Raw genomic sequence first — 15,839 nt, 5'->3', positions numbered from 1 at the left:
TAATCCCATGTTCAATTGCTTGTTTGGATCCTTTTTGTTTCCAAAGCAATTTTATATTTTACTGGTGACAATAATTTCAACTATGACTTTTAAGGCATTTAGTTTATGAATCAATATAATAATTGGAATTGATGGAGACTTCATTCTTTCATTGAGTGCTGGCATAATGTGGTAAACTATGAGATTGATGATGAAGCTAATACATCTAGGTTGTTTTAAGCTTTGGTTTTCTTGATTTTAATTAAAGTTGTGGAAAAAACTTCTCATAGTATTTCATTTTATTATATTTTCTCTGTTCTCCTTAGAGATAAGCAAAATGGCCATTCTTTATAGCATATGCGATATCTGTTATACTAGGAAAGTCAACTCTAATGGTTTTGTGGTATTCACTGTTAAACTTTTTTTTTTCACTTTGGCATGTCTAATTAAAGTTGATGCTCCAATAGTCTCGGCAATTCTTAGTGGAAAGGGCGGCCTTTAATTGGGGCCTGTTGGGATTAAGAGAGTTAAAGAAAAAAGAAAAAAAAAGGAAAGGGAAATGTTATATATTTAGTTCTAAAAATGAGAAGATAAAGGAAAGGAAATGGATGAAAAAAGAGAAGAATCTTTATTTTACAAATGGTGATTTATCTTTCATTTCAGCTTAGCTCGTCTCAAGCTTATTAGGATTGCTGACTAGTTGTCCGTAGACTTGTAAACGGATCGGATTCGGGCCGGATGAGGCTTGATCCAAGCCGATAAGGAAATTTTACAACCCAATCCGATAATCCAACGGATCACCTCTTATTAAATCCATATCCGATTTCTACTTTACCTGATAATCTGATCCGATTACATACAAGCAAAGAAAATGAAATTAGGGCAAAGAAACTATAAATTTGGGTTACATACACTTTGTTAAAGAAACGAAAAATAAAATAAAAGTACCTTAAAGATTCGAAGAATACAAGATTGAGGGAAAAAGATAAAAAATAAAAATAAAAAAAATTGAGATAATTGATGTTAAGTTAAAGAAAAAAGAAGAAAGGAATTTTGGGCCAGAGAAGAAGAAAGGGATTTAGGGCTTGTAAGAAGAAAAGGAGAAAGACCAAGTTGAGAGAGGAATTACTTGAAGATGAAGTATCAGTGTTCCAGAAAGGTCTTCGCTGTCAATTTCTTCGACCATTATTATGCTTGCTTACCTTCTCTCTCTCTCAAAATGTGATTCATTCAGTTTTGGTAGTGGGAGCGATGCTTGTGTATTGATATTTTGGGAGTTACTAATATGCATGCTACACTATCATGTTATGGTACATCATCAGATCAACTAATCTACCAGTAAGTAATTCATATATATATATATATACAAACAAATACATTTATACTGCATGTTATATATTACCTATTATAATAATATATATTTAAATCAGATCGGGTCAACCCTAATCCATGTTCGATTTGTTAACTAATCGGATTGTCTGATTGGGTTATCGGATTACAGATTCAATCCATATCCGATTTATCGGATTCGGTTATCGGATTACAGATTCAATCTATATCCGATTTATCGGATTCGGATCAAAATCCGATCCATTGACAAGTCTAGTTGTGTGGTTGAGGTACATAATGGACATGGTGTCGAGTTTTTTACATGTAATTTTTATGCATATGTGCTGAGAATGGATTTACTAGAAAATACTCATGTCAATGAGCTATTGTGAGGAATTCATCAGCAAGGTGCAACCAAATCGACTGTTCTAGAAAATACAATCCACAGATCCCATAGTATAGCTGAATCGGTAATACAAATTATGTATGTAATGGCAATGTAGTAGACAGTTTTTGGTAAGAAATTTTGTTTATGGAAAGGAAACACTGTTTATATAACATGTGATGTAGTTGAAAGAGTTAAAGACAAGAAAGGTCAAGCGTGTTAAAGAGATTTGAAAATATATTAACAAGTCAGTTAACGTGATCTTATAACTAGATGTGTTTATTTTGGTGAACAATGAGGGGAGAGAATGTGAAGTTGTCCCGTATGTATTTACTTTTCCAATGTTTATAGGGATTATTAGAGACCAGTGAAGGCGGATGCAATCAGTGTAAAAACTGGAATGAGTGGTAAATGATGAGACAGAATGTGAAGTTGCTGTTGATAAAATAATGTATCATATATTATAGTATAATTTATTTAAATATTATTTGTAAATAAAATATTTATTATAATAATCTATATATATATTTATATAGTTTAATATCAAGAAAATAAAAATATAAAAGAACCTGATAAAGTCGAGGTTACAATTTAATTCTATAGCCTTAAGACAGATACGCCCCGCTACGGTGCTAACGGACTCTTCGGCGTCTATCTCCCAGGATACAACGACTTTTCTTCCTTTGGTAGTAGCACTTCAAACCAATGGAATAGGCGAACCGGCTCGGTGTAGTACTCTCTGTTGAACTCAGACTCGGAGACCAGGATTGAACCCTAACTCGGAGACCAAGATTGAACCGAAACATGGAAACCAAGGTTCGAACCCAATCCAAACCAGTTTAGGTTGAACCCAAACTAGTGGCTGAACCGAATAAAGAAGAATTAGAAGAAGAAATTCAGAAGAAGAGAAGAAGATTTTTGAATTGGTGTTAATTGAAATGAACCCAATGACGGGTATTTATAGGCTTGTTGGTGCCTATTCTGAATGGGTGCACCCATAGTCCGAATGGGTGCAACCATTGTTGACCAATCAAAATTAAAAATCTGTTGGTGGTTTTTAATTTGTAAAGGGTGCAACTCTTGGTTCAAAATTAAAACTGAATCCTTTTAATTCTGATCCAGCCCAGCCCTTTAATTTCGTCCAGTCCAGCAAGCAAATAATCCAACTCGGCCATTAATTCAGCCCAGTAAACAGACCCATTTTGATAAGTCCAGCAACAAAATAAAATTACAACCACACAGGCCCATCCCAACTTTGGGTAAAAAGTTAAACCCATTTCACAATCAAGCCCCGCCCCGCCCTAGCCCGGACTGGGTCGGGTCGGGCGGGCGGCGCGCGCTTGTGGTAGTTGGTTCGGATCCAGGCTAGCCTAGGTCCTCCCCCTCTTAAAAACTTGGGTGCCCTTGGGCCCAAACCCAAATCCCATACTAGACATATATATACTCAAGGTTGCTTTGCTACTTTTTTGATGTGGGACAAGCATTTCCCACTTTATTTACACCCATTTAGGCTTTATAAATCACTTACTTTGGAGCCAATTTCTCATTTACCCGGAAACGGACTTGAGAAAATAAATATACCACGTTCATCTCCTCGCAGAGAGGAACGCGCTCGTCAATAGATTCGCAAAAATTTTTAGCGGAATCTTTTTAAAAATCCTTCCAAAGTTTGCGTTTTCTAATGCCGTTTCCAACAATCCCCCACATGAATGAAAATTTGCGCAGATTACAAAAGGAGAAGATACAGACACTATAGAGAGTACTATTGGAAAGTTACTGCATCGGGATAGGTAGCTTTTGGCCTTGAACCTTCCCTAGTGTATTACTATCGGATTTACTAGCTAACCAGTGAACATTATGTCTTGAACTGTTCAGCCGTTGATGTAAACCAAGACAATAGCAAACACACAATTCCTTCCCACACAAATTCGGTTCTCACGGTTGTGTTCATATGGCCCTGAACAACGCCTGGTATTTCGTGAGCGCTCCAGAAAACTTAGCCTTAGAAGTTCTCATAGAAGCGGCCCCACTTCACACTCATATAGGTGACTTCTTATTAAGAGTATCCTACCATACCCACTTGAATTTTCAAGGTATAAGAGTCATTAAAGGCATAGCTTATCCTACTCATCGCAGTAGGTAACACTGTCTCATCATAGAAATGGGTAGAAGATTGAATCTTCCCAGTGCTTCTGGTGAGCCATTCAGAATTTCTGTTGTCCCTTTGAACCTAGATCTTGGGATCTCCAGTCAACTAGGTTGGGTTTCCATTAAGATGACTCGTTAGCTTTCGGCTTTAATCCCATTCCCCTCGATGAACTATATACTTGCTCTCTTGTCAAACCTTTTGTAAACGGATCCGCTAAATTATCTTTTGACCTGATATAATCTATTGAGATTATCCCACTTGAGAGCAATTGTCTAACGGTATTATGTCGTCGACGTATATGTCGAGACTTACCGTTGTACATATTACTTTGTGCCCTTCCAATTGCTGATTGACTATCACAATGCATACATATAGCGGGCACCGGTTTAGGCCAATTTGGAATATCTTCTAAGAAATTACGAAGTCACTCAGCTTTTTCACTTGCTTTATCCAAAGCAATAAATTCAAATTCCATAGTGGATCTGGCAATACAAGTTTGTTTTGAAGATTTCCAAGATATGGCACCTCCTCCAATAGTAAAGACATAGCCACTTGTGGATTTAGAATCCTTTGTATCTGATATCCAATTAGCATCACTGTATCCTTCAAGTACTGCTGGATATCTAGAATAATGTAATCCATAACTTATAGTATATTTTAAATACCTTAGAACCCTAATTATTACAGTCCAATGGTTCTTTCCTAGATTACTAGTATATCTACTCAATTTATTAACTGAGTATGCTATGTCTGGTCGTGTGCAATTCGTCAAATACATCAAGCTTCCTATAATGCGAGAAAACTCAAGTTGTGATATGTTAGGACCAGTATTTTTCGATAAATGAAGATTTACATCAACAGGATTCTTTACAAGACTACTATCCCCTTTATTAAACTTTTCTAATATTTTCTCAATATAGTGAGATTGAGATAATACTAGACCATCTGATGTTCTAGAAATCTTAATTCCTAGTATGACATCAGCTATGCCTAAATCTTTCATATCAAAATTTTTGGTCAACATCTTTTTAGTAGTTTTGATTATAACATCATTACTACCCATTATTAGCATATCATCCACATATAGGCACACAATGACATATCCATTTTGAGTGTTTTTCACATACACACATTTATCACACTCATTAATTTTAAAACCATTTGACAACATCACTTTGTCAAATTTTTCATGCCATTGTTTAGGTGCTTGTTTTAATCCATATAAGGATTTTACAAGTTTGTACACCTTCTTTTCTTTTCCTGGAACTATAAACCCTTCAGATTGTTCCATATAGATTTCCTCCTCTAATTCACCATTTAAGAAGGCAGTCTTAACATCCATTTGATGTATTTCTAAGTTTTGCAGTGCTGCAATAGCTAGTAACAGTCTAATGGATGTTATTCTTGTGACTGGTGAATATGTATCAAAATAATCCAAGCCTTCTTTTTGCCTATATCTCTTAGCAACAAGTCGGGCTTTATATTTTTCAATTGAACCATCAGGCTTCATCTTCCTCTTGAAAATCCACTTATACCCTAAAGGTTTAGTACCAGGAGGAAAATCCACCAGCTCCCAAGTATGATTTTGCATGATGGATTTAATTTCACTATTTATGGCTTCTTTCCATAAATTAGCTTCAGGAGAAGACATAGCTTCCTTGTAGCTTCGTGGCTCATTCTCCAATATATATGTCAGAAAGCCAGGACCGAATGACTTAGACGTTCTAGCTCTTTTGCTATGTCTAGGTTCTTCCTCATTTTCATCATCTATAAATCTCTTGGTCTATATTCTCTTGTATATTGCTATTAGCAGTATCATAATTTCTTTTAAGAGGATTTTTGCATGGAAATATATCCTCAAAGAAATAAGCATTCCTTGACTCAATAATTGTATTGACATGGGTATCAGGAATGTCTGATTTATGCACAAGAAAACGATATACACTACTATTATGTGCATAGCCTATGAAAATACCATCAAAGGTTTTTGGTCCTATCTTAACTTTCTTAGGAGTAGGAACCGCAACCTTAGCTAAACACCCCCACACTTTTAAGAATTTATAGGAAGGTTTTTGACCTTTCCATAATTCATAAGGTGTTACATTTGATTTCTTTTGAGGTACCTTGTTAAGAACGTAATTAGCAGAGAGCAAAGCTTCCCCCCACAAATTCTGGGTTAAACTAGAACTTATCAACATAGCATTCATCATTTCTTTTAAGGTACGGTTTTTGCGTTCAGCAACACCGTTCTGTTGAGGTGAATAAGGAGCGGTAGTTTGGTGAATAATACCATGTTCTGAACAAATGTCAGCGAATGGTATTTCGTATTCACCACCTCTATCACTTCTAAACATCTTTATCTTTTTTCCAAGTTGATTCTCAACCTCATTCTTGTAATGTTTAAACATTTCCAAGGCTTCATCTTTACTTCTTAACAAGTATACATAACAATATCTTGTGCAGTCATCAATAAAAGTAACGAAATACTTTTTCCCACCTCTAGTTGGCACAGATTTAAAGTCACAGATATCACTGTGAATTAATGCTAGAGGTTCAGTACTTCGCTCTATGGAGTGAAATGAGGTTCTAGTCAATTTTGCTTCTACACATGTTTGGCATTTTTGATTTAAATCAATATTAAATTTAGGTATAGATTCCATCTTAATTAATCTACGAATAGTATCATAATTAACATGTCCTAACCTACCATGCCATACATCAGATGAGTCAATAATATAAGCAGAAGAAGCATTAGCTTTATTATTATCATTAATAGCTTTGGGTACAACAGTCATTACATTGAACTTAAAAAGTCCATTACTTAGATACCCTTTGCCCACATACACCCCATTCTTAGTCAGCACAAACTTATCAGATACAAAGACCAGCTTGAACCCATTCTTGCTTAGTAGTGACCCAGAGACCAAGTTCTTCCTGATGTCTGGTACATGCAGCACATTATTAAGAGTGAGCTCTTTCCCTGAGGTCATTAGTAGCTTGATCTTTCCTTGTCCTTCAACCTTTGCAGTAGAAGAATTCCCCATGTAGAGTTGTTCTTCATTATTTATAGTTTCATAGGTAGTGAACATCCTCTTTTCAGAGCAAACATGACGAGTAGCTCCTGTGTCCACCCACCATTCTCTGTTGTTGCTTACCAGGTTGATTTCAGAAACCACAGCTGAAAGATTTAACTCTGATACATCAGCTGTCAACTTATCTTCTTCAGCTATGTGCACCTCAGTGGTCTTCTTCTTGGGGTTATGATGTGTTTTGTGGTTACGACAATCTTTAGCTCGGTGTCCTAGCTTGCCGCATATGAAACACTTCCCAGTGCACTTCTTATAGTTTCCTTGGCTAGGACCTTCTCCAGAGTGCTTCATCTTCTTATTTTTCTGTCCTGCTTCCACTACATTTGCCTTTGACACCATTGAAGAATTTCCGGCTCTCTTTTCAGATGTACGGTTATCTTCTTGAATTCTCAGCCTGACAATTAAGTCTTCAAGCCCCATTTCCTTGCGCTTATGCTTCAAGTAATTTTTGAAATCTTTCCAAGTAGGTGGCAGCTTTTCAATGATTGAAGCTACTTGAAAGGATTCACTCAATGTCATCTTCTCAGCATGTATCTCATGTAGGATCAGCTGGAGCTCCTGCACTTGGCTCACGACTGTCTTAGAGTCTATCATTTTGAAGTCCAGAAATCGTCCAACCACGAATTTCTTCAATCCAGCATCCTCTGTTTTATACTTTTTGTCTAACGACTCCCAAAGCTCTTTAGCAGTATTTATTGGACTGTACACATTATATAAGGTGTTGTCCAATCCATTGATGATGTAGTTCTTGCATAGGAAGTTTCCATGCTTCCATGTATCAACAGCTCCAAGCTTGGTAATGTCTGTATCACCCTCATCTAACACTGGAGCAGTCTCAGTCAGATACTTACTTAGATTCAGAGTTGTAAGGTAGAACATCATTTTCTGTTGCCACCTTTTAAACTCTGTCCCGTTGAATTTTTCGGGCTTCTCCCCATGACTGACGGGAACATTAGGCACGGAATACTCGTACTTGCCATTTGTCTGTTATATATTGATATACAGACCACGAGTCAAATTATAATAATTATAACAAGAATAATAATTAAATAATTATTACTATAATATAAACGTATCTGTCTTACGATTGTTGATAAAATAATGTATCATATACTATAGTATAATTTATTTAAATATTATTTGTAAATATAATCTTTATTATAATAATCTATATATATATTTATATAGTTTAATATCAAGAAAATAAAACTATAAAAGAACCTGATAAAGTCGAGGCTAGAATTTAATTCTATAGCCTTAAGACAGATACGCCCCGCTACGGTGCTAACGGACTCTTCGGCGTCTATCTCCCAAGATAGAACGACTTTTCTTCCTTTGGTAGCAGCACTTCAAACCAATGGAATAGGCGAACCGGCTCGGTGTAGTACTCTCTGTTGAACTCAGACTCGGAGACCAGGATTGAACCCTAACTCGGAGACCAAGATTGAACCGAAACTTGGAAACCAAGGTTCGAACCCAATCCAAACCAGTTTAGGTTGAACCCAAACCCGTGGTTGAACCGAACAAAGAAGAATTAGAAGAAGAAATTCAGAAGAAGAGAAGAAGATTTCTGAATTGGTGTGAATTGAAATGAACCCAATGATGGGTATTTATAGGCTTGTTGGTGCCTATTCTGAATGGGTGCACCCATAGTCCGAATGGGTGCAATCATTGTTGATCAATCAAAATTAAAAATCTGTTGATGGTTTTTAATTTGTAAGGGTGCAACTCTTGGTTCAAAATTAAAACTTAATCCTTTTAATTTTGATCCAGCCCAGCCCTTTAATTTCGTCCAGTCCAGCAAGCAAATAATCCAACTCGGCCATTAATTCAGCCCAGTAAACAGGCCCATTTTGATAAGTCCAGCAACAAAATAAAATTACAACCACACAGGCCCATCCCAACTTTGGGTAAAAAGTTAAACCCATTTCACAATCAAGCCCCGCCCGGCCCTAGCCCAGACCGGACCGGGTCTGGTCGGGCGGGCAGCGCGAGCGTACGGTAGTGGGTTCGGATCTAGGCTAGCCTTGGTCCTCCCCCTCTTAAAAACTTGGGTGCCCTTGGGCCCAAACCCAAATCCCATACTAGACATATATATACTCAAGGTTGCTTTGCTACTTTTTCGATGTGGGACAAGTATTTCCCACTTTATTCACACCCATTTAGGCTTTATAAGTCACTTACTTTGGAGCCAATTTCTCATTCACCCGGAAACGGATTTAAGAAAATAAATATACCACGTTCATCTCCTCGCAGAGAGGAACGCGCTCGTCAATAGATTCGCAAAAATTCTTAGCGGAATCTTTTTAAAAATCTTTCCAAAGTTTGCGTTTTCTAATGCCGTTTCCAACAATCGCCCACATGAATGAAAATTTGCGCAGATTACAAAAGGAGAAGATACAGGCACTATAGAGAGTACTATTGGAAAGTTACTGCATCGGGATAGGTAGCTTTTGGCCTTGAACCTTCCCTAGTGTATTACTATCGGATTTACTGGCTAACCAGTGAACATTATGTCTTGAACTGTTCAGCCGTTAATGTAAACCAAGACAATAGCAAACACACAATTCCTTCCCACACAAATTTGGTTCTCACGGTTGTGTTCATATGGCCCTGAACAACGCCTGGTATTTCATGAGCGCTCCAGAAAACTTAGCCTTAGAAGTTCTCATAGAAGTGGCCCCACTTCACACTCATATAGGTGACTTCTTATTAAGAGTATCCTACCATACCCCATTTGAATTTTCAAGGTATAAGAGTCATTAAAGGCATAGCTTATCCTACTCATCGCTATAGGTAACACTGTCTCATCATAGAAATGGGTAGAAAATTGAATCTTCCCAGTGCTTCTGGTGAGCCATTCAGAATTTCTGTCGTCCCTTTAAACCTAGATCTTGGGATCTCCAGTCAACTAGGTTGGGTTTCCATTAAGATGACTCGTTAGCTTTTGGCTTTAATCCCATTCCCCTCGATGAACTATATACTTGCTCTCTTGTCAAACCTTTTGTAAACGGATCCGGTAAATTATCTTTTGACCTGATATAATCTATTGAGATTATCCCACTTGAGAGCAATTGTCTAACAGTATTATGTCGTCGACGTATATGTCGAGACTTACCGTTGTACATATTACTTTGTGCCCTTCCAATTGCTGATTGACTATCACAATGTATACATATAACGGGCACCGGTTTAGGCCAATTTGGAATATCTTCTAAGAAATTTCGAAGCCACTCAGCTTCTTCACCTGCTTTATCCAAAGCAATAAATTCAGATTCCATAGTGGATCTGGCAATACAAGTTTGTTTTGAAGATTTCCAAGATATGGCACCTCCTCCAATAGTAAAGACATAGCCACTTGTTGAATTTTTCGGGCTTCTCCCCATGACTGACGGGAACATTAGGCACGGTAATACTCGTACTTGCCATTTGTCTGTTATATATTGATATACAGACCACGAGTCAAATGATAATAATTAGAACAAGAATAATAATTAAATAATTATTACTATAGTATAAACGTATCTGTCTTAAGATTGTTGATAAAATAATGTATCATATACTATAGTATAATTTATTTAAATATTATTTGTAAATATAATATTTATTATAATAATCTATATATATATTTATATAGTTTAATATCAAGAAAATAAAACTATAAAAGAACCTGATAAAGTCGAGGCTACAATTTAATTCTATAGCCTTAAGACAGATACGCCCCGCTACGGTGCTAACGGACTCTTCGGCGTCTATCTCCCAAGATACAACGACTTTTCTTCCTTTGGTAGCAACACTTCAAACCAATGGAATAGGCGAACCGGCTCGGTGTAGTACTCTCTGTTGAACTCAGACTCGGAGACCAGGATTGAACCCTAACTCGGAGACCAAAATTGAACCGAAACTTGGAAACCAAGGTTCGAACCCAATCCAAACCAGTTTAGGTTGAACCCAAACCAGTGGCTGAACCGAACAAAGAAGAATTAGAAGAAGAAATTCAGAAGAAGAGAAGAAGATTTCTGAATTGGTGTGAATTGAAATGAACCCAATGATGGGTATTTATAGGCTTGTTGGTGCCTATTCTGAATCGGTACACCCATAGTCCGAATGGGTGCAACCATTGTTGACCAATCAAAATTAAAAATCTGTTGGTGGTTTTTAATTTGTAAAGGGTGCAACTCTTGGTTCAAAATTAAAACTGAATCCTTTTAATTCTGATCCAGCCCAGCCCTTTAATTTCGTCCAGTCCAGCAAGCAAATAATCCAACTCGGCCATTAATTCAGCCCAGTAAACAGGCCCATTTTGATAAGTCCAGCAACAAAATAAAATTACAACCACACAGGCCCATCCCAACTTTGGGTAAAAAGTTAAATCCATTGCCCAATCAAGCCCCGCCCGGCCCTAGCTCAGACCGAACCGGGTCGGGTCGGGCGGGCGGCGCGAGCGTGTGGTAGTTGGTTCGGATCTAGGCTAGCCTAGGTCCTCCCCCTCTCAAAAACTTGGGTGCCCTTGGGCCCAAACCCAAATCCCATACTAGACATATATATACTCAAGGTTGCTTTGCTACTTTTTCGATGTGGGACAAGTATTTCCCACTTTACTCACACCCATTTAGGCTTTATAAATCACTTACTTTGGAGCCAATTTCTCATTCACCCAAAAACAGATTTGAGAAAATAAATATACCACGTTCATCTCCTCGCAGAGAGGAACGCGCTCGTCAATAGATTCGCAAAAATTCTTAGCGGAATCCTTTTAAAAATCCTTCCAAAGTTTGCGTTTTCTAATGCCGTTTCCAACAATCCCCCACATGAATGAAAATTTGCGCAGATTACAAAAGTTGAAGATACAGACACTATAGAGAGTACTATTGGAAAGTTACTGCATCGGGATAGGTAGCTTTTGGCCTTGAACCTTCCCTAGTGTATTACTATCGGATTTACTGGCTAACCAGTGAACATTATGTCTTGAACGGTTCAGCCGTTGATGTAAACCAAGACAATAGCAAACACATAATTCCTTCCCACACAAATTTGGTTCTCACGGTTGTGTTCATATGGCCCTGAACAACGCCTGGTATTTCATGAGCGCTCCAGAAAACATAGCCTTAGAAGTTCTTATAGAAGTGGCCCCACTTCACACTCATATAGGTGACTTCTTATTAAGAGTATCCTACCATGCCCCACTTGAATTTTCAAGGTATAAGAGTCATTAAAGGCATAGCTTATCCTACTCATCGCTGTAGGTAACACTGTCTCATCATAGAAATAGGTAGAAAATTGAATATTCCCAGTGCTTTTGGTGAGCCATTCAGAATTTCTGTTGTCCCATTGAACCTAGATCTTGGGATCTCCAGTCAACTAGGTTGGGTTTTCATTAAGATGACTCGTTAGCTTTTGGCTTTAATCCCATTCCCCTCGATGAACTATATACTTGCTCTCTTGTCAAACCTTTTGTAAACGGATCCGCTAAATTAACTTTTGACCTGATATAATCTATTGAGCTTATCCCACTTGAGAGCAATTGTCTAACGGTATTATGTCGTCGACGTATATGTCGAGACTTACCGTTGTACATATTACTTTGTGCTCTTCCAATTGCTGATTGACTATCACAATGTATACATATAGCGGGCACCGGTTTAGGCCAATTTGGAATATCTTCTGAGAAATTACGAAGCCACTCAGCTTCTTCACCTGCTTTATCCAAAGCAATAAATTCAGATTCCATAGTGGATCTGGCAATACAAGTTTGTTTTGAAGATTTCCAAGATATGGCACCTCCTCCAATAGTAAAGACATAGCCACTTGTGGATTTAGAATCCTTTGTATCTGATATCCAATTAGCATCACTGTATCCTTCAAGTACTGCTGGATATCTAGAATAATGTAATCCATAACTTATAGTATATTTTAAATACCTTAGAACCCTAATTATTACTGTCCAATGGTTCTTTCCTGGATTACTAGTATATCTACTCAATTTATTAACTGAGTATGCTATGTCTGGTCGTGTGCAATTCGTCAAATACATTAAGCTTCCTATAATGCGAGAAGTCTTTACAAGACTACTATCCCCTAATGTTCCCGTCAAGTGCTTTTGAAGATTTACATCAACAGAAGTCTTTACAAGACTACTATCCCCTTTATTAAACTTTTCTAATATTTTCTCAATATAGTGAGATTGAGATAATACTAGACCATCTGATGTTCTAGAAATCTTAATTCCTAGTATGACATCAGCTATGCCTAAATCTTTCATATCAAAATTTTTGGTCAACATCTTTTTAGTAGTTTTGATTATAACATCATTACTACCCATTATTAGCATATCATCCACATATAGGCACACAATGACATATCCATTTTGAGTGTTTTTCACATACACACATTTATCACACTCATTAATTTTAAAACCATTTGACAACATCACTTTGTCAAATTTTTCATGCCATTGTTTAGGTGCTTGTTTTAATCCAAATAAGGATTTTACAAGTTTGCACACCTTCTTTTCTTTTCCTGGAACTATAAACCCTTCAGGAGGTTCCATATAGATTTCCTCCTCTAATTCACCATTTAAGAAGGCAGTCTTAACATCCATTTGATGTATTTCTAAGTTTTGCAGTGCTGCAATAGCTAGTAACAGTATAATGGATGTTATTCTTATGACTGGTGAATATGTATCAAAATAATCCAAGCCTTCTTTTTGCCTATATCCCTTAGCAATAAGCCGGGCTTTATATTTTTCAATTGAACCATCAGGCTTCATCTTCCTCTTGAAAATCCACTTATACCCTAAAGGTTTAGTACCAGGAGGAAAATCCACCAGCTCCCAAGTATGATTTTGCATGATGGATTCAATTTCACTATTTATGGCTTCTTTCCATAAATTAGCTTCAGGAGAAGACATAGCTTCCTTGTAGCTTTGTGGCTCATTCTCCAATATATAGGTCAGAAAGTCAGGACCGAATGACTTAGACGTTCTAGCTCTTTTGCTATGTCTAGGTTCTTCCTCATTTTCATCATCTATAGACTCTTGGTCTATATTCTCTTGTATATTACTATTAGCAGTATCATAATTTCTTTTAAGAGGATTTTTGCATGGAAATATATCCTCAAAGAAATAAGCATTCCTTGACTCAATAATTGTATTGACATGGGTATCAGGATTGTCTGATTTATGCACATGAAAACGATATGCACTACTATTATGTGCATAGCCTATGAAAATACCATCAAAGGTTTTTGGTCCTATCTTAACTTTCTTAGGAGTAGGAACCGCAACCTTAGCTAAACACCCCCACACTTTCAAGAATTTATAGGAAGGTTTTAGACCTTTCCATAATTCATAAGGTGTTACATTTGATTTCTTTTGAGGTACCTTGTTGAGAACGTAATTAGCAGAGAGCAAAACTTCCCTCCACAAATTCTGGGTTAAACCAGAACTTATCAACATAGCATTCATCATTTCTTTTAAGGTACGGTTTTTGCGTTCAGCAACACCGTTCTGTTGAGGTGAATAAGGAGCGGTAGTTTGGTGAATAATACCATGTTCTGAACAAATGTCAGCGAATGGTATTTCGTATTCACCACCTCTATCACTTCTAAACATCTTTATCTTTTTTCCAAGTTGATTCTCAACCTCATTCTTGTAATGTTCAAACATTTCTAAGGCTTCAGCTTTACTTCTTAACAAGTATACATAACAATATCTTGTGCAGTCATCAATAAAAGTAACGAAATACTTTTTCCCACCTCTAGTTGGCACAGATTTAAAGTCACAGATATCACTGTGAATTAATGCTAGAGGTTCAGTACTTCGCTCTATGGAGTGAAATGAGGTTCTAGTCAATTTTGCTTCTATACATGTTTGGCATTTTTGATTTAAATCAATATTAAATTTAGGTATAGATTCCATGTTAATTAATCTACGAATAGTATCATAATTAACATGTCCTAACCTACCACGCCATACATCAGATGAGTCAATAATATAAGCAGAAGAAGCACTAGCTTTATTATTATCATTAATAGCTTTGGGTACAACAGTCATTACATTGAACTTAAATAGTCCATTACTTAGATACCATTTGCCCACATACACCCCATTCTTAGTCAGCACAAACTTATCAGATACAAAGACCAGCTTGAACCCATTCTTGCTTAGTAGTGACCCAGAGACCAATTTCTTCCTGATGTCTGGTACATGCAGCACATTATTAAGAGTGAGCTCTTTCCCTGAGGTCATTAGTAGCTTGATCTTTCCTTTTCCTTCAACCTTTGCAGTAGAAGAATTCCCCATGTAGAGTTGTTCTTCATTATTTATAGTTTCATAGGTAGTGAACATCCTCTTTTCAGAGCAAACATGACGAGTAACTCCTGTGTCCACCCACCATTCTCTGTTGTTGCTTACCAGGTTGATTTCAGAAACCATAGCTGAAAGATTTAACTCTGATACATCAGCTGTCAACTTATCTTCTTCAGCTATGTGCACCTCAGTGGTCTTCTTCTTGGGGTTATGATGTGTTTTGCGGCTACGACAATCTTTAGCTCGGTGTCCTAGCTTACAGCATATGAAACACTTCCCAGTGAACTTCTTGTAGTTTCCTTGGCTAGGACCTTCTCCAGAGTGCTTCATCTTCTTATTTTTTTGTCCTGCTTCCACTACATTTGCCTTTGACACCATTGAAGAATTTCCGGCTCTCTTTTCAGATGTACGGTTATCTTCTTCAATTCTCAGCCTGACAATTAAGTCTTCGAGCCCCATTTCCTTGCGCTTATGCTTCAAGTAATTTTTGAAATCTTTCCAAGTAGGTGGCATCTTTTCAATGATTGAAGCTACTTGAAAGGATTCACTCAATGTCATCTTCTCAGCATGTATCTCATGTAGGATTAGCTGGAGCTCCTG

The sequence above is a fragment of the Cornus florida genome, unplaced genomic scaffold, assembly GCF_030987335.1.
Source record: "Cornus florida cultivar Cherokee Brave unplaced genomic scaffold, ASM3098733v1 CherokeeBrave_3.0.0_Hap2_Chr09, whole genome shotgun sequence".
NCBI classification, from domain to species: domain Eukaryota; kingdom Viridiplantae; phylum Streptophyta; class Magnoliopsida; order Cornales; family Cornaceae; genus Cornus; species Cornus florida.
This window is presented reverse-complemented; position numbering follows the sequence as displayed.